We start from the raw sequence: 21,138 nt of genomic DNA, 5'->3' as shown, positions 1-21,138 counted from the left end.
AAAAAGATACCTACTTCACAGAAGAAAGGACCTTAAAATGGTGTCAGGAGAAGAGCTGGCTTTATACCTTCTACAAGGACCTAAGGGACCCATCAAGGACCCTGACAGTGTGGACCAGTTTGATGATGAGTAGCATCTTCAGAGCAAATAATTTTGACTATTATCTAATTATTTTACCTATATCCCAAATATAGGTATTCAGAAGTACAGAACATTAATATGTTTTCATCTCTTCTAAATTTCTGGACCCAATAGATAATTGTCCTTTTTGTTGCTTGATTCTGCTGAAAATCTCAAAGCTGGAGGGGTTTTATTTATTTGTGACATTCAAAAGGAGAGGTCATTTCTACCTGGGCATGTCTGTGCATCTTTTGATAATTCAATTATGAAATCACATAACAGCCAGCTAGTCATGCTCCTTGGACTTTTAGTGGTCGAAACCTTTGGTTTATTGGTCTAGACTTATTCCTCACTCACCAAATCAATAAACCCCTCTTCTTCTCCTCTCAACTTTCACCATGTACCTCACTAGGGCGTGATGTAAAGAATTCATTGATCACAATGAGACTTCCCATATTTTTGTGTAAAATAATCTTTTGGCCAGATGTTAGATCTCCTACACTTATTTCATGTTACATTGAAGTTGATAATTTTTTTTAACTTTTAGATGTATAAACTTAAGATATTTCAGAAAGAGCTAAAAGCAATAAAAATAAAACACTTTTTGAAATGTCTGAACTTTGTATGCAGCATAAACTAACTTTTGGAATCTCCTCTTTCTCTATCGATATGATTGCTAGTTGCAGTGGAGAGAAAAAAAAATTCAAGAGAGTTCAGAGGGCATGCTGTAATCCCACATCACCAGCATACTAGGACCCATTCACAGATGGAAGTAGTGAGGAGACACTGACCAATTGCTTTCCTTGTCACATCTGTTTCACTACTTGTGAGTATTACTGCCTAATACATGGAATGAGAAAAACCTGAAGGGAATTTAAAAGTAAGACAAAGAGAAAGAAATTTACAAAAATTATTGCAATTTACAGAAGTCAACAAAGTAGAAGGATTGGAAGCATATTTTCTCAATTTTCTGTAGGTTGAATTGTTTGAGGGGGAACACATTTGAGAAGAAGAAAAAAAGGTCATTGTGACGTCCCTAACATAAAATTCTTCTACATTTTCTTTGTGAAAGATGGAACCCCCAGCATGTGTCCATCATCATGATATTTAAAATAGAATGACTAGAGATATAAGTGGTTTTCATTCCATTTCATCTAATACAATTTTTTCCCTAAATGTTAAAAAAAAAGAAATTCTTTAACAAAACATGCAAATTGGCAGTTTTGAAGATACTGCTTTTTCTGAGTTTTTTTTTTTCATTCTGACCATCTTCAAACTAAAAAATTGAAAATATAAGTAGGTAATAGTTTAATTTGCTATTAAGAGTAATTACTGTCTGGTCTTTGAGGGTTATTTCTATGTAAGTTTTAAATAGAAAACCATTTAACGTATATTTATCTTTGTAAGCTATTTTAAATGATCAGCAAATACCTTCTCATCACATAAAAGGAGCCATTTAAAACATTCTTATTCTGATAAAAAGAAAATTATAACCTATGAGGCCATAGAAACTAAAGTAGTATTTAAGCTGTGATAGACACTATAAGGAGAAAAGACATATTTAGTCAGCACATGTTTCTTTGATTGTCCTCTTTTCATTATTGATAGATACAGTTTCTATTTTTGTACACGGTTGTGTACCTGAGTCCTAGTCATCTAATAAAAGAGAAAGGTAGACTGTAAGCTTTATTAAACATCTGAATTTAAAGACTTCTCGATGTCTTTTGACTTGAATCATTAATGGGCAACAGTCTAATATTCATAATGTAGAAAGCTGTCTGTTGTTTTATTAAGAAAGTATTATAATGTTATCTATATATTTTGCTTTGATTTATTCATCTACACATATTAAATGAAAATGTTTACTGACTTTATATTATATGCAGAGCACCATTCTAGCTGCAAGGGTATAGCAATGGACAAAACAGACACCAGTTACTACCATCATGAAGTTGACATCTAGAATGGCTAGACAGATGATAAGTAAGAGCAATCATAAATATATTTTTGCTTTGTTGGTTGGGTTTTAATGACTGTAATAGGGAAAAAGAAACCAAAATAAGTTGGAAGAATGCCAAGTTTAGGGTGGAGTGGTCATTGGTAATTTTAAAAGGCTTATGAATGAGAAGGTGACGTTTGGGTGAAGAACTGTAGAAAGTGAAGTGGAAAGTGAAGAAAGAAACAGCTAGATATTAACATAGAAGGAACAGAAAGTAAGAGGGCTTGTGAGTGAGGAGTCTTGGAATCCCAAGGGCCAAGACATAAGAAAGAGGCCAGTGTCCCTGCTGTAAGATGAGAGTCATCATAGTAGGTGAAGTCATAAATGTAACATTATAGGGGCGGTGGGTGGCTCAGTAGGTTTAAAGCCTCTGCCTTCAGCTCAGGTCATGATCTCAGGATCCTGGGATCGAGCCCGGCATCGGGCTCTCTGCTCAGTGGGGAGCCTGCTTCCTCCTCTCTCTCTGCCTGCCTCTCTGTCTACTTGTGATCTCTGTCAAATAAATAAATAAAATCTTAAGAAAGAAAGAAAGAAAGAAAGAAAGAAAGAAAGAAAGAAAGAAAGAAAGAAAGAAATATAACAGGATAGGTGCCTGCATGGCACAGTCAAATAAGCAACCAACTTCGGTTTTGGGTCAGGTCATGATCTCAGGGTCTCTCTTAAGCAGGGAGCCTGCTTAAGATTCTCTCTACCTCTTCCTTTGTCTCTCCCTATTCTAAAAATAAATAAATAAATCTTTCAGAAAGAAAAAAAAAAAGAAGTATAACATATAGGGCATTCAAACAGCTTTGGCTTTACCTATAAGCAAGAGGAAAGTTATTGAAGAATTTTAAAACAATGAGTGACATCTGAGTCAATTATAATAGTAGTACTGTGATTGCCATGTTGAGATGAGGTTATGGTGGATGATGTTTGCATTGGGGAGACCAATTAGAAAAGTTGTACAAATGTGTTGTGTGGGCAAATATATAACGACGCAGGCAAATGATACTGATGACTTAGACCAGGGTGGTAGTAATAGATATAGTGAGAAATGTTTGGGTTTGAATATTTAAAGTTTAAGCCAATAGCTTTTGCTGGTGGATGAAGGTTAGTATGACAGAAAAAAAGGCCTAATGAAGATTTAAACATTTAGATCTTCACAACTGGAAACATTGAATTGCCTCTTACTGAGATGAGAACCACTATGGAAAAAGTACATTTGGGATAGGTGAACAGGGATTAGGACTCTGATTTTACATATTAGATTTGATATCTCACCAGCATCAAGTAGACATGTTAGGTAGAGTGGATATATAAAACCGAAATTGAGATAAAATATAATTTGTTAAATTGTTGGCATGTAGAGACTACTTAAAGCCATAACATTAGATAAAATCATCTGAAAAAATATAAGTACATTAGGGGAAAATAGTCTTAGGCTTGAGTCTTGTATGCCTCTGATATTTATTTTTGGGTGTGGGGAGATAAGAAGTAACTGAAAAGAGAGACTGAAAATATATGAACAGTGAGGTAGGATGGCTTCAAGAGAAAATAGTGTCCTAGAAGTCACAAGTAGAGAGTGTTTTAAGATGGAAGTAGTGATCAAACATGTGTCAAAATATTCTTGACAGTTCAAATGACATGAGGACAGATAAGTGATCACTGGGTTATTTAAGGAAAGTCCAAGTGACCTAGACAAGAGCTTGTTTACACGAAGATGATCTAAAATACAGTTATCCCTTATATACTTTATTAATAAATATTCTAATGTATTCCATGCCCCCAGAACACTGACAGCATGCAGTAGATGTTCAGTAAACATTAAAAAAAAAAAAGAAAATGAAAAAAATGATTAAATAAATGGGATTTGGGAGAGTTGTTAACAAAAAAAAAAAAAAAAGGAGATGGGGAACAGGGTAAAATAAACTTCACCTGTGTTCTTTGGCCTATCCAAGTATTGACTTTAACTAAATGGATGTATTTTAAAGTACATTTATTCTCTCCATTTCATTTTAATTACAAAACTTGATATTAAACAAAAAAAGAAGAATATGTTCTATGAAATAGCCTAGAATCCCAGAAATTAATATTACTACACAAAACTCTTGAGGATTTTTTTTTTTTTTGGCATATAACAATGTCAGTGCCCTTTCATTAAGTGACAGAAATGGAGCCCTTCAATAACAAGTTTAAAATTAATATTTTAAATTGTGGTTGCACAGGCAATTTTTTTAATTCAAAGTCTTCACTTTGCAAGGTTAAGACAAGGGAAGTCTAAAACAAAGAAAATGCTTTTATCTTAATAAAATTCTATAAAAATGAAAAAGCAAAGCCAGAAACTATCACTTCAAAACTATGAGCCCTTGGTAGAAAACAAACATATGTTTTAGGGAATATTAAATTAGGAAGTATATAATTTAAATTTTGATTCCCATTTATCTAATAAATATTAAGCACCTAGTATGTAGTAAGTATAATTCAAGGAACTGAAGACTGAATCTCTGTAGTAAACACTGCTTGAGACCCACATCATCAGCCTTTCTTCTTTGCTACTCAAACCCTTACTTTCTTAAGGGAAAAATACATTCAGTCCAAAATATATACCATTTCCAATTCTCTTGAAACAAGGTGTTAGATATGTGATGCAATTGTGGCAATGAGATGTCAGTGTATTCTTGTAGGTTTTTTAAGAAAATGTGTTACCCAACTCCAGGACCTTCTTCCTTTTCTTTCCTTCCTTTTTCTTACCAACTCTCTCTGTAGATGTGATTTTTGGAGGTGAAGAAGACCTCTTGTGCCTACTAGGCAATTAGGATAATGATAGAGACCAGAAGACTGGTGGGATAGGTCCCCTCCCTTTTGGTATCATTGAGCTGCAGTACTCACTCAGGAGTACATATCCCTGGAATTCTGGTTTCAAGAGAAAAACAATCCCTTCACCTTCATCAGCTATCATTCTGAATGTGTGGGTTAAGCATACCCTGTTGTCAACATTGTCACTGTGAAATAGAGGAAAAATGAAGATGAATGCATAATTATACTTCAAGGTTATAAGATTAACAAAAGAAATCAGCACAGACATGGGGCAGCCTAGAGGGAGTGAACACCTCTGCCTGGTGGGCACAAGAAACGTTTCATTTAACTGCCATTTAAGCCAATCTTACAGCGTGGGTAGTCATTAAACTAAAGAAGGCAGGGAAGGACATTCTAGGTAGAGAAAACAGCATCACACCAAAGGATAAAGATGTAAACAGCATGGCCTATTACACAAATTATTCTGGTGTGGCTGGGATTGGAGTGGAAGAAGATTATTATTAAGAATTCAGTCAGAATGTCAGGCAGAGGCAAGATGAAAGGTCTCTTGGCCTATGTTATGAAGGTTGGGTTTAGCTTTGGAGTCAATGGGAAATCACTAGAGGATTTTAAGCAGGGACTGACATTATCAATTTGTGTTTTCGATAGAGCTGGCAGCAACGCAGAGTATGAAACATAAGTGCCATCTCCCTTTCCTCCACATCAACCAAAAAGATATTGAATAAAATCCAAACATGCGGAAACTAAGGGATAAATACTGTCGTCAAGTATATGAAACATTTATGAGAAGGATGCTCAGCAGTTGTTCTGGGTGTCTGTGACAGACCAAACACAAAGGAATGCACTCGAATAAAACCAGTAGAGTTGAGTTGAACCTTTAGCAAAACATCTCACTTGAGGACTGCTCTGGAAAGGGATACCACCAGAATAGACTGCAATGGGCAACTGGAAATTTTATTTCTTTAAATAGCTGGGAGAAAAGAAAAGAGCTATCTGTTCTGGAGGATTTTTATATATTCACTTCCTTGACAGCAAGGGGTGTGATAAACTATACTTTGAATGCACTCCAGTTCAGGTTCATTCTGTTATGATCTCTAAAGTCTGGAGATGAATTTTCCCATCATCCTACCCCACAAAAAAAACTCAGCTACATAGAATATAGACAAATAAAATACTAATCATTTGTATTCGTGACTACTGACTAATATCTCCAATTAACTGGTTATTTATACTAATAGAAATCAACATTGGAATAAGTCTCACAATAGTTCCCACAATAATTTGGGATACATTTTTCCCCCTACATGATGTCTTTTTATTTTACTTGGCAAAAGAGTTCCATGATCTAATAGATCTGGCAGATGGAATTACCAAAGTTTAAATAAATTTGTTTCAGAACACTTCAGATCCTGTAATGGGGTAATGTTCATTGTGAATCTTCAGTAAGTTTATCCAAGATTTTATCCAAGATTGCCTTAGCCAGCTCTAGCTGCTATAACAAAATTACCATAGACGGTATTGTGTGGGTTAAACAACATACATTTATTTCTCACAGCTCTGGAGGTTTGGAAGTGTAAGATCAAGATGTGGGCAGATTCCTGACTTAAAGACTGCTGTCTCTTCACTGTGTGCTCATATGGCCTTTTCACATAGATCACTCTTTTTCCCTGCCTGTAAGAGTATTAATTCCATTATGCAGATCCCACCCTTCTGAAATAATCTAAACTTAGTTACTTCTCAAAGGCGTCACTCCAAATATTATCATATTCAGGGTTAGGGCTTCAACATATGAATTTGGGAGGGCAGGTGGGCATAAATATTCAGCCCATAACAAAATGCATGATAAAGTACACTTTCATCTATAATTTATTTGAGCATGGAATTCCTTTTTTTATAAATACAGACTTCCATTTTTATAAATGCAGCTACAAATATAGTTATTTAGAAAAATATGCTATGTATTAAATTACTGTATTTCTGAATTTGAAAAATATTTGATAATAGGAACTTAGAGGGTTTTTTAATGAAAAGAAGGCAGAAAATAAATGCATTTTGAGTACTACTATGTTCTATACATTTTATATTTACTTTTCAAGGTGTGGTATGGGATATTAACTCATGAGGAAACGGGCTTAAAGAGGTTATTTTTTCATTGTCTCACTCCTTTTCTTTTCTTTTTTTTTAAGGTTTTTCTTATTTATTTGAGAGAGAGAGAGAGAGCTCAGGCTGGGGGAGAGGCAGGCAGAGGGAGAAGCAGACTCCCTGCTGAGCAATGAGCCCAATGTAGGGCTCCATCCCAGGATCCTGGGATCATGACCTGAGCTGAAGGCAGATGCTTAACCAACTGAGCTACTCAGGCATCCCATATGTCTCACTCCTAATAAGCGATGATAGAAACACTAGAAACACCTTTGCTAATAGAGTTTTATGATTTATTTTCTAAACAGAGACCAAACTGTGAGCCAAATGAGGTACTAAAGCTATAAAAGTACATAAGTTTTAAAATATTAATTGCTTAATAAATTGGTTCTAATATTTGGTAGATTTATAGAGAAGTTCTATTTATAACTATCTAGGAAATAACATTTCAAATTCTAAACCAGATAGGACAAGGTATGAGGTATGAAACAGGATAATCATGGGCCACACAAAATGTCTAGTCATCTTAATGCAAGACCTTGGACAAGTGAGCTCAATCTTCTTCTCCAACTTTACCTTCCCTTGCTCTGGGTTCTTACATATCAGTTCAACCAGATTCCTGATGTTGCCCCTTGAAACCTCTGGCCTCCTCACTTTTATTAATGTCATTCTCTCTGTCCCGATTTTTTTTTTAGTCTAACAAAATCTTTCCAGTTCTTTAATGAACTGGTTCCAGGTCCAGTTCCTTACCTTCTTGACATCTATTTTCCCCGCTAAAGTCCCTACAAGCAAAGATCCTTTCGTCTGAAATTCTCATGCTTAGTTTAAGCAGCCTGCATGACTCATCATGTTGGCTTTGTTCCAACAATTTATGTAATTACCTTAAGTTCTAAGTTAAATCAAGGAGTGCTGGAGAATAAGAACGTTTTATGTGCTAGTATATCAAGACATCCTTGTTATCCACATGGCATCTTGTACCCTAGGTGCTAAATATTTGATTTTTGAGTGTGTTAGTATACAAATGAATGAATGAATTCAGAAGTTCAAATGAATATTATAATTGAATTATGTCTTATTATTGATTTCTACTAGTTCCAGTCTTTAGGCATTAGCTTGGGGTTAAGGGAAAGAATGGGACAAATTTAGAAACAAAGTTTTAAAAAGGACGTAAACTGAATAATAGATATACGAGATAGATCATTGTCATTTTTGTACAGTACCAAACATTCATGAATAAATAAAAAACACAATCCACTCTGCATATTGACCTTATGTGAGGGGTTTATCATAAACGATCCATTTGCTCACAGTTTTTGTTTGTTTGACTTTAAATTGTTGCTTTTAAAGAAACTAAATCTAGACTTTAAAACAGGTAAGATGTACAGTTAGGAGGTATCACCTGTTGGTTTTACACTCCCACATTGTTTCAATATTTGTTTTAAGTACTTTGAGTACTTAAAGTACTCATGCTTTGAGCTTTCACTCAGTGGTGGAAACAGACATTGATCAGATTTTCACAGAAGGAAATGTAAAGAACTACCGTGTTTAGAATAAGAATGTGTGGAAAAGTGAGAGCATATCATAACATGTTTGACTTGGAAAGGAAGGACAAGTAAAGTGTTCCTCCAGCATTTTTGAGTATTTAAGATATGAAGAAACAGCTAGAGTTAGCTAGCAGAGCTTAGAAGAAAGAATGTTCTGTTTGGGGCACCAGCATATGTTCCATGACGAGTAGGAGCACTTGGAGTTTGAGAAAATGACACAAGTGAAATGAGATAAAGAGGTGGATAGTGGTCTAGGAAAGGTCTTCCGGACCAAATTACATCTTTGAGATTCTAGCAGAGGACTCATACATAGCACAGTGTTTCTAAAATATCACAGCTTTGAAGAATGAAGTTATGAGTATCTTCCCATCTTTTACTTTGCACCTAAGAGCTATTTTTTGTATATATAGGAATGAAGAAATAAAATTGTAAAGTTGCAGAACATGTACAAATGGAGAACTTTCTCATTTTTCTCCTTCCTCTTTATGGCAAGATAAGTGGCTTTCAGGAGTCTATTTATTTATTTATTTATTTAAAGATTTTATTTATTTGAGAGCAAGAGAAAGCAAGAGAAGGGGGAGGGTCGGAGAGATAAGCAGACTCCCCGCTGAGCAGGGAGCTCAATGTGGGACTGGACCCTGAGACTCCAGGATCATGACCTGAGCCAAAGGCAGTTGCCTAACCAACTGAGCCACCCAAGCACCCCAACTTTCAGGAGTTTAAAAGAAACATTTGCCATTTGCAAAGTTTCTTAAATCCTAAAATGTTGGTTATTAGGAAGTACATAATCAGAATTCTTGGTCTTGGCTTCTGTTTAACCCATCATGTTTTCCTGATAAACTCTCCAAGCTCTCAATAAGTTGCTCCCATTCACTCATTCCCATTCATTGGGTCTCATGCATGTAGACCCAAAAGAGTAGTATCGAACATATACCCAATCTAGTTTCTTAAAAGAAGCTGTCAGATTGAGTACTGGAGGATCACTTAACTGTACAGGTTAGGTCCTGTGCTATGTGCCAGGATATAGGAAAAAAAATAACAATTTCTCTGCTTTCACGGAGTTTCTTATAAAGACGGAGGAGACATATTAAACAAGTTAATAACAAAGAAGATGACTTCTAAGAGTGAAAGATGTTAAGAAGAGATTAAAATATGATAAAAATGGCAGATTATTGCTTTGGTGATGGCTTCCTTAATTACAACTGTCAGAGTCAAATAACAAGTACAGCTTGGAGATACCTTCTTCAAATACCTCTGTTGAAAGCTCATAGGCATAGATATGCATTTCAACAGTTCAATGGGGGTTTTTAATTCTTTTTATTTGGTTTGGGTTTTCATGCTATCCAAGCAGAATATGTAAGAAGTATTAAATCTTCTAACATATAACCCCAAAATATTAAAACTCCCTACTAGAAATGTAATATGTTTTCCAGATGAGGAGCACATATTTTTAAAATGTTAAATTTAAGTTCGGTTATCAAGTTGGCTCATCAGCCCCTGACAGTGCAGCTTTCAGGGTCACTTGGTCCTCATTATCCTGCAATCTTTCTGAAGAGTTATACTACTGCCAAATGAACCTCACAGTCAGAATGGATTAACCAGATCAGAGCAAGTAAGATTCATTCTGAATGCTAACCGAAACTGAAACTCCTCACAGGAAAGCAGAGAGAAAGAGGAGAGGAGAGGGAGAAAGAGAGAAGAAGGAGAAAGAGAAAAAGTAGGAGGAGAAGAGAGGGGAAAGGAGAAAAATTAAATGAGACAGAAAGAGAGAGAGTGTGTGGGCAAATGAGAGAGAGCAGGTCGTGCAGAGCCTAGAAGGTAGACAGACACCTGCTGTGCCGGGCTACTGCCCACGGTGGGCTGGCAGGTGCTTCCTCTCCACATGGTTGCCCAAAGGTTTCAGGACCTTACTCTCTACTTCGATCACCATACTCCACACAAAGCGGAAACAAAAAATTCTTTTGTGTTTATTTAGAATTTAGGTTGGGGACTTTCACCGCCAAAGCCATGCTTGAGGGCAGGTTAAAGTCACAATATTTTTCACAGAGTCTGCATCCAATACTCAATTTTGAGTTACTGACTAAACTGAAGTCAGGGAGTAGAATTAGTTGCTGTATCTACCTCTACACACCTACCTTGTTTCTAGAGACAGTCAAGGAAGCACAAAGGTGGGGACAGTTAAGGTTCTATCTGAAATCTCATTTTGATTTCTATTCTCTCCCCTCTCCTCCTCCAAAAAAAGTAATACTTAATTAAAAGATCTGCTTTAAAATGTATGATGTGGTTTGACAAAGAATAAATTATCTCCACTCTCTTTAGGAATATTATTTATTTCTTCTTTACCAAATCATTCTTCAGCTGTTTGACCTTAAACAAATTAATTAATCCAGCTGGATCTCAATTTATTCAGCTCTGAAATCAGGCTAATAAAAGTATCTACCTCATAGAATTGTTAAGAATATTAAATGAGATTGTTTGTATGAAAAGCTTATACCCTAGAAGTATTTGATGGATATTAGTCCCTAGATAAGTCTGGATTGAGCATGCAATGGGAGTGCAGGAGAACGCCTTTGGGTGACCTCAAACAGCTTGCTGAGTTGGGTGGATGGGTCTCAAGTAGAAAATTAAAATGTGTATTATTTGTATGCCAAGTTTGAGAAATATGCCATATAATATATGGGAGCCTAAGAGAATATCAGGGAGATAAACAATATTTAAAACATAAATAGAGGGAGCAATATCCTTAATGGAGACTGAGATGCAGCGCAAAGAAAGATAATAGAAAAGTCAAGAGAAAAGGGCACAGCATGCAAGGTAGAGTGATAACATCCAGTGCTATTGTATAAGAATGAAAAGATGGCCCTGTAATTAATCAGCAAGTAGACCTTGTTAGCACTGAAGCTATTGCAGTGGCGTGTGGAGGTGACAGTCTGTCCCACACAGGTTTTGTAAGTGAATAGGAGAGCGTTGCCTGCGTAACCGAGTCAAGTGTCTGCCTTTGGCTCAGGTCATGATCTCAGGGTCCTGGGATCCAGTTCTGTGTCAGGCTCTGCACTCAGCAGGGGGTCTGCTCGTCCTGTTCCCTCTGCCCCTCCCCACTGATCATGCACTCTCCCTCTCTCTCACGTTCCCAAATAAATACATAAAAATCTTTTAAAAAATTAAGTGAATAGGAGAGAATGAATTAGAGATTGTGAATATAGAAAAGATTTCAGAGTTTGGCTATAAAGGAAATGAGAAAGATAGGAAATGTTTAGAGAGAAATTTGAAACAAAATGTGACAATTGCAATGCAATGTGTTCCCTAAATGTGTGGTAGACAGCATAGTAGTGCTCCACAGAGCAAGCTAACACACATAATTAAGATTATAAATCTTGAAATTGGAGATTACCCTGGATTTTCTAGATGGGTCCAATCTAATTATGAGTCCTTAAAGCAGACAACTTTCCTGGCTGTGGTTAGGAGAAAAAGGTCAGAGAGATGCAGTTTCTCACTTTGAAAATGGAGAAAGGGGGTCACAAGCAAAGGTTTACATCACCTCTAGAAACCAGAAAGGGCTGAGTGCCTGGGTGCCTCGGTTGGTTAAGTGACTGCCTTTCTCTTGGGTCATGATCCCAGGGTCCTGGGATCCTGTCCCTGTTGGGCTCTCTGCTCAGTGGGGAGTCTGCTTCTCCCTCTTCCTCTGCCCCTTCCCTCCTTCTCCTGCTCTCATATGCTCTCTCTCTGTCAAATACATACATACATACATACATACATGAAATATTTAAAGGAAAGAAAAAAGCAGAAAGGACAAGGTAATAGATTCATACCTAGAGCCTTCAGAAAGGAACACAGCCCTGATGGCATCTTTTTTTTTTTTTGAGATTTTATTTATTTATTCGAGAGAGACAGTGAGAGAGAGCATGAGCGAGGAGAAGGTCAGAGAGAGAAGCAGACTCCCTGTGGAGCTGGGAGCCGGATGCGGGACTCGATCCCGGGACTCCGGGATCATGACCTGAGCTGAAGGCAGACATCCAACCAACGGAGCGACCCAGGCGTCCCGCCCTGATGGCATCTTAATTTCAGACTAATGAAACCCATGTTGGACTTTTTTTTTTTAAGGTTTTATTTCTTTATTTGACAGAGAGAGACATAGTAAGAGAGGGAACACAAGCAGGGGGAGTGGGAGATGGAGAAGCAGACACCCCTTCTGATCAGGGAGACCAATGCCAGGCTCTATCCCAGGACCCTGGGATCATGACTTGAGCCAAAGGCAGACACTTAACAACTGGGCCACCCAGGCATCCCTCTGTTGCACTTTTGACTAACAGAGTGGTAAGATAATAAATTTACGCTGTTTTAAGGAAAAAAGTTTGTGGCAATTCATTGTGGCTTCCATAGAAAATTAGTACAAAACTGGTCTTGGCTGGAGGCTCACAGTCTCCTCTGTGTTTAGCTGGTTCCATGTGACTACAGTCTAGTCAGTGAGATGTATATGAAAAGGATGTCAATATCTCAGACCTGTCTTCTAAATATTCTCATGAGATCCTTCACAATCATTTTCTTCCCTGCTGTCCAGTTGCACAGGATAGAATGGGGTTCTGCCTGGCCCTGTAGAGTGGAATAAACACAGAATGGAAAGTCCTTATGTGGAACTTCATTGCATGGAACTCTGTCATGATAAGCAATCAACTTTTATTGTGTAAAGCACCCATATAGTGAGATTTTGGAGATCATTTTCATAATAAGTATCATCACTTTCTCTGAGCAATAGATTTATTATCAGTTTTCTTTTTACCTAATTGTTGTGATTGAATATATTTCAGTGCTCATCAGACACAAGTGGCATGGTGACTTTCAAGAAAGGGATGGAGAAGTGGAGGGAGAGAAAGAAAGCAATAATGTAGTAGAGCTCAGATTTAAAATACAAGTGATGAGACTAGACTTGGTGGCAGAGGGAAGGAAGCAAAGGAAAGTAAAATGTGAATGAGGGTAAGTTTTAAAGTTATGGTGATATAATATCTAGAAATCACCCATCCCATCTGATAGCTTCTATTTTCTCTGTTAACAAGGTGGTAAATTCTGGTTGGTGAGATAGGGAGTTTTTTGGGTGAAGATCTGATGAGAGTGAGGACGAACGAAAATAGTCACTGATGGGGTGCCTGGGTGGCTCAGTCATTAAGCGTCTGCCTTCGGCTCAGGTAATGATCCCAGGGTCCTGGGATTGAGCGCCACCTCAGGCTCCCTGCTCAGCGGGAAGCCTGCTTCTCCCTCTCCCACTCCCCCTGCTTGTATTCCCTCTCTCACTGTGTCTCTCTCTGTCAAATAAACAAAATCTTTAAAAAAAAAAAAAGAAAGAAAAAGAAAACAGTCACTGAGGAGTATGAGAAGAGTATTGACTAGAGTTTCAGATAGCATTGGATACTAAATGGGATTGGAGATCATGATTATAAAGACACCAGCATGCCTACTTGTGAGTTTATCTCAAACAGTGATAGCCAACACATGCCTAAGTACTAAGTAATTGATCAGTCAGGTTGATATATTTGAGCTTATCTACACATTTACTAGATTAGATAGTGATAAAATATAATATTTGACATAAGAATTATTAAGCTGATGATCCAGTGCCGTTTATCCGTTCCTGGTCCCTTTTCAGGCTTCTCTGCAATGCTGTCAGCCCCCAGAGGCCGGTCCAAGACCTGCAGTTCTTCAGGCTCAAAGCAGTCCTGACTTCAGTTTGTCAGATAGAAGCACAACCAGGAGATTGAAGGAAAGAGAGGATAGAGTATTCTGACCACCAACTCCCTCCATGCAGTGCTTTGATTTTGTCAGTGGCTACATTCCAATTGCATGTTCTCTCGGACAGTCCTTCATCCATGACCCCAAGTTCTCTCTGAACTCTATTTTATTCCCATTTCCCCTTTAAATCTAAGAGCCATAATGGCTTCTCATTATTGTTATTTCCTGGGTGCTTTACTTCCACCATTGGTTTCCTTAACCCTACTCAAGGCTTCTGTAAATGGTCCCTTTATTACACTCTTTTCAGTAAAACCCTGTGTGTATCATCAACTTCTGCAAGGACCTTGACTAACACTGTTTTGGAAGCCATTGTAAGGCATTTGGTTTTACCCAGGGAAAAATTGAGATGGAAAGTTTTGGAATATTTTGAGCTCTGCAACTAATTAGATGTGTGACTTTGAACAAGTCACATGGCCTCTCCCCACTTCAATGTATTCATCTGTAAAATAAGATAATTGCTCTATTGAACCACTTCAAAGGTCCTTTATATTTTGAAAAGTATTTAATGTATTAGTCATCTTTAAGTGGTTAATCTGATTCTTTATTAACTGGGTGAGTTAAGGATGTGGATCCAGGGGACTACCTTTGCTCACGTCACAGAAAAATCCTTCATTTTAAACAATTGTTAAAACTTCATTCCCTAGAGGTTATTTCCTATACCCTTTTAAATGGATTTCCATAAAGAAATGAGATATATATATATATATGTATATATATATATATAAAGTTTACCTATACAGATATGTATCTATATATATCTGTCTATCTATATAGATATAGATATCTATATAGATAGACATATCTATATATGTATATCTATGTATATATATATGTATATCTATATATGTATATCTATATAGATAGACAGATATCTATATCTATATAGGTAAACTCCATTTGTTTCAAGGATTTTAGTTTTTATAGTTTAGAAATTCTGGATAGAATTTTTGAAAGAAAGAAATTTTTGAAGTTATGAAGATGGAAACACCAAGATTATTCCCTAGGTACAGATATGATTGGGGTGAACAATAAACAACCACAAACTAATTACAGAGAAAAAAAAAAAAAACAGATCATATTTACTTACCCACTTTTAGTACATATTTAAAGTGCTTAAAGCAAGGTAAAAAGAACAAAAGAGGTTCTCAGTATATTTTTGCAAAACCATTCTGTGTATTGAACATGTATGGTATATTTATTATCTACCAGATAGTCATATTCAGCAATTAGAAATAGTTGTTTAATTTCAAATGTCTTTTTTCCATAATTCTGATTGATCAAAGTTAGCTGAGTGGATTATTCCAGTTATTGCTCAGTATTTCTGCTCTTGATTTGGCTTGTAAAATTATAAATTCACAAAGTTAAGTTACTTTTAAAAGAAAATGTATTATTCTTCTGAACATTTACTTAACATTCTTATAACTTGCTTGATTTCTTGTTTGTAACAAATTATTTCTGATTTGTTTGTCTTTAATATTTCTATGATTGACCTAGAAAATGCAGGTTTTTAAAAATCATAATGGGTCCACTGCTGTTCCCTACCTTCTAACATTTCAATGAATGTTTATGTCAACATCTAGAATAGCGTCTTCAGAGGGAAAAAAGCACAACAGATCACAGTCTACCCAGAAAATGTAACAAAAGAGGAATGGAATAGTAGCAGCTGCTTTTCTCCCCCTATAATGATAAGCATGTTTTATGAACTGATTTTAGAAGTTTAGAATGTGAATTATGTCATTTTTAGCATCCTCCTGCCTTCTATTGCCTCACTGTTGAATCCTGAACTATTTCTTTGGCCTAGAATTTAAGGGTCCATAAGCATAAGATCTTTGGGAATTGACTCTATTGGTACTTTACATCTTATGAACAAATGAAGATCTTTCCAAACTGACGGAGTTACTATAGAACAATAACAGACTATGGGCAGGCTTATGCTAAGATGTTTCTTCTATCACTACCTAAAGTAAACTAAGTCATTTCTTGTTTATTTGTCTTGTGTCCCACAAGATCACATTCACTTTCAAGAGAGGGATAGCTTTATATTTACTGCTGCATACTTGAAAAATCCTGTCACCTAATGTGATTGAAATCAATAATTATAAGTGTACCTCTTCCTTCAAAGGATTAAAAAAAAATAAGTGCCACAAAATTCAATAATCTTTCACAGTCTTATAACTGGTCAGTTGCAGAACAGTGTAGAATCCTGGTCTCTTTACTTTTAGACCAACGCATCTCTTGCTTCCCTCCCACTTTTTTGGAACTTCTCTGAGAACTTTCTATAGCCTATCAATTGACTTGAACCAACTTTAACTAACGGATATCTTTTCTTTTCTTCTCTTTCTTTTTTTCGTTCTTTGGTAACTGTCTGGGAGACCTCAGGAATGTTTTTCTGGTTGTATTGTCAGGAAAATGCATTCATGTTATGCCTTTTTATGTTCTTATTCAATCCTTGTCTGAAGGATGAAATATTGGACTTGTAATGCTGCACATATGTTATGTAAATTATAGTAGCATATTGTATTGCTTTGACCTTTACAACACTCTATAATTTGATTGGCTGACTAGTCAAGTTCATAGTGTTTACAGTCTTGCTGTTACTTGGATGGACATGATGAGATATTCCAATCCAGCCAATCAAAATATAGAATATCAAAAAGGTCAAAGTAGTATAATGTTTTCTTAAACTACAGTCTTCTCCTTACTGATCAAATAATGCATTCTCATAAAAATAGAGAAATCCTGTGAAGTAAAATATATCTGAGTATAAGACATGTTATGGGTACTTTCATATGATTTAGTTGATGTCAACTTTTCTTGTTTTTGAACTTAATTCTCCTAAGAGAGCTGCTTAGACTTTTATTAAAGTTGAGTTGTTACAGACTGTTTTACTTTTCTTTGAATCTCTAGAACCTATAGTAATGGTATATTATAGTATGGTGTTTAATACATATATTTATTAAATAGATGAATAAAATTTGCAACAGTAGGAAAACTGGTTCATTTTCTCTTCTTACTTGTCTTATACTACTTTTCCTTGGTCTCCTTTGCAACTTATCTCATTCTTTCTGAGATCCCTCAAAACTCAGTATCAGATCCTCTTTTCACCATATTCTTTCTTCCTGGGAAATATCATTCAGAGCAAGGTATTTCAATTATTACCCATAAGTCAATGTCTTCCAGGTGTGTATGTCTAGGACTTTCTTCTGATTTTTAGATACTTATATTGAATTGTCTGTTTTAATTTTTCAGTTGAGGTCCAGGAGAAACTCAAATTCATCACGTCGAAAGCCAAACCATGACCTGCCTCATCAAACTTGTTTTTCTCCCAGTGTCCTTATCATAGTGAAAAATACCACTATCCAGTATGTTTCAGAAGAAATCTAGGTGTTCCTGTTATCACTCCCATCATTCCCAGCCAACATATTCCTAAGACCAAAGCTCTCACCTCCGAAATATTTCTTTAATATGTTTACTTCTCTCTTTTCCTAGACCATGGTATCACCACCTCTTACCTAGGCCACTGGATCATTGTTGTCAGTAAGACAGAGTTGTATTTTTAAAATGCAAACTTGACAATGCTATTACCTTTCTGATTCCCTTCCTCTGGAAAAAAATCTGTTGTTCTTAGGATACAGACCAAATCATTTAAGTCACCTACAAAAACTTGCAGGTCTAAAATCTGTGTCATCTCAAACTGACCTCTATTTCCCTCTTTATACTTCAGCCATACATTCTGATTCTTATAATATTTCCCATTACCATGGGGTTATTTGCTTCTGTGTCAGTCTGGCTAAAGTCTTTAAAAATTTTTTTTTTAAATTTTCTAGTTGTAAGAGTGGAATTGAGGAGAGATTCTTTGTCTACTATGTGAGTGGACCAGCTACTAGAAGATACAGACTCACCAACTATGAAAAAAAAAAAAAAAAAAAAAAAAAAGCAGGTGCAATATGTTGTCTCATTTTCCCCAGATCTACTGAGAAATATCAGGAATATTTGTAATCCAAACAAAGAGTAGAATCACTCCAAGCAAACATGGACACTCTGAGTTTGAAGCTAAATATATGTTCTATGCAAATCACTGCCTGATGAATCTGGTCGTTAAGCAAAGGAAAAAAATCATAAGATTAATGCCATTTATATCTGTGTCCTTGACTCCAGGCAAGTGCTGATTTGTTTTTTTACTCTGAATACAAGGTATTTCAATTATTACCCATAAGTCAATGTCTTTCAGGTGTGTATCTCTAGGATTTTCTTCTTATTTTTAGATACCTATATTGAATTGTCTATTTGAATTTTTCAGTTGAGATCTAGGAGAAACTCAATTTCATCATGTTGAAAGCCAAACCATGACCGGCCTCATCAAACTTGTTTTTCTCCCAGTGTCCTTATCATAGTGAATAATACCACCATCCAGTACGTTTCAGAAGAAATCTAGGTGTCCTTCCTTACAATAACTTAGGTGGATTAGGCAAGAAGGAATGAGTTTACCTAAATATCTTGTCTTTTTTCAATGTCTATGAATCATTCAATATTTGTAATTCTTTGAATCTAAATTATTTAATTCTTTCATTTGAAGTTTTATTCATTTATAGTTCAATTACTCATGCATATACTGAAAAAATCCTTATTGAGAGGATTGTGATAGGAAGAGAATTATACAAGATGAACAAGAAAATTTCTAGTTTCATGAAACTCAGAGTCTAGTAGGGAAGAGAGATTTAATCAAACAAGCCAATAAATCATAAATCAGGTGATATGGCATGCCGAATACAATTGAGAAAACTATCACAACACTGTGGAGAAGTTTCACAGAGGATCCTAGTTGACCAAGGAAGGCTCCTAAGAAGAAGTGAGTTTTGGAACTAAGATCTGACTGCAGAATAGGAATTAGTATATCTGATCATGCATGTCACTCTTCTGCCTAAAATCCTCTAGAATCTTCGCACCTCACGTACAGAAACCTAGACTTCTGACCATGGCCTTCAGGGTCCTGTTTTTGGGAATCTCCCCTCTCACATTTTCATGTTTTATTTCAATGTGCCATTCCATTATCAGCTTAAATATCACCATCACAAACTTAGAGTGTAAATGGAAGAGTTTCTCCCAAATTATTTTAATTTTTTTTAACAAATACTGCTTTCTGAAGTTACTTGTTTTTGTTGTTTATCATCTGCATCTCTCAAAAGAATATAAACTCCATGAGAGATAATATAATCATTTATTTTGGCCTCAGTATGTCTTAACCACTTGTAATAGGGCCCAGCACATAGAGAATATTTAGTAAGCCCAACTTATCCAAATATTCCTTCAAAGAATGAACAATTAATCCATATATGCATTATAGTACCTTTTAGATTTGGTGTGGCCTTTGCTTTATAATTATACCAAATTTAATTTTCCAAACTTAAAATTCATCTCAAATTTGAAATTGAAACATTCCAAAATGATTAACTGCATGTATTTAATATAAACAAGGCAACATAGGCCATGTGTTACTTTTCCTAACTCTTGTGTGCCTCCCAACTGTAAAAGAATAGATTTTTTAAATTATTTATTATTATTATTATTATTATTATTATTATTTTTCAGAGAGCGAGAAGGAGAGTATGAACACAAGCAGGGAAAGCAGCAGGCAGAGGGAGAAGCAGGCTCCCTGCTGAGCAAGGAGCCTGATGTGGGACTCAATCCCAGGACCCTGGGATCATTACTTGAGCTGAAGGCAGATGCTTAACAGACTGAGCCACCCAGACATCCCCAAAATAGATTTTTGTTAATGTAAATTGAATTTCTATTCATTTTTTTAAATTGATTCTCAAAGTACCAAAGCTAAGGTCAAACTTGATTTTCTGGAAATCTTTGCCTTTTTCATCCCTTGATCAAGCTAGAGTCATTTAGCATCTTTACAAAGAACTTTCCTGGTTGTGGGTCCTATTTTTTTTTCAATTATTTTTTTTTTATTTTGTTATGTTAGTCACCATACAGTACATAATTAGTTTTTGATGTAGTGTTCCATGACTCTGGGTGGAGGAGACCAGGAACTATTCATTCAAGCATTGTCATATTGTTTGATGAAATGATTAGCAGAATGGTTGAAAGAGAAAAACTTAGAGACTAAATGACAGCTATATTTGATTTGTTTAGTGCCTTTTTTCTCCTATAGACTCAATGCAAAGCTGTGGTTTTGACTGCTTGAGGAAAACATAATAAATTAATAAGTTTATTGTTTTTAGGAGCATTAAGAATCTAAAAACATAGGCACTGAGTTTTAGTGAAAAACCACTAGTTTGGGTGGGAAATATAAATGAGTTAAAAAAAAATAATATTTGCCAACCAAAATTTTATAGATATAACTGACAAGCAAGGACTTTCAAAGTTTCTTTTCTTTCTTTCTTTCTTTCTTTCTTTTTTTTTTTTTTTTTTTCCATTAAGGAGCAGTCTTAGTTCCAAAAAGTCTTAAACCTTTCTGTCTGTTACCTTAATGACAAAAGAATTAGGTATTCAGAGATTTGGGGGTTAGAACTCAAAACCACCTACCATAATCAAAAAAGTCTTCAGAAATTTCATGGTTTATCATGAAATTAAAGGAGATTCTGCTTTGTCAACCAGAAAATTCCCTTCTGGATTCTCAATAACTAATTTCAAATCTGTGAATAATACTATGGCTCAGGAAAATGTGATACTTAATTGCCAGTCTAAATCATTGGCAGTTGAAGAGTGTGATTTAAATGTTGGTGGAAAACTTGAACTATTATAGATTGT

This window comes from Meles meles, chromosome 9, assembly GCF_922984935.1.
Source record: "Meles meles chromosome 9, mMelMel3.1 paternal haplotype, whole genome shotgun sequence".
In the NCBI taxonomy this organism is placed as follows: Eukaryota; Metazoa; Chordata; class Mammalia; order Carnivora; family Mustelidae; genus Meles; species Meles meles.
The sequence above is the reverse complement of the archived record's forward strand: the minus strand, read 5'-3'. Positions refer to the sequence as shown.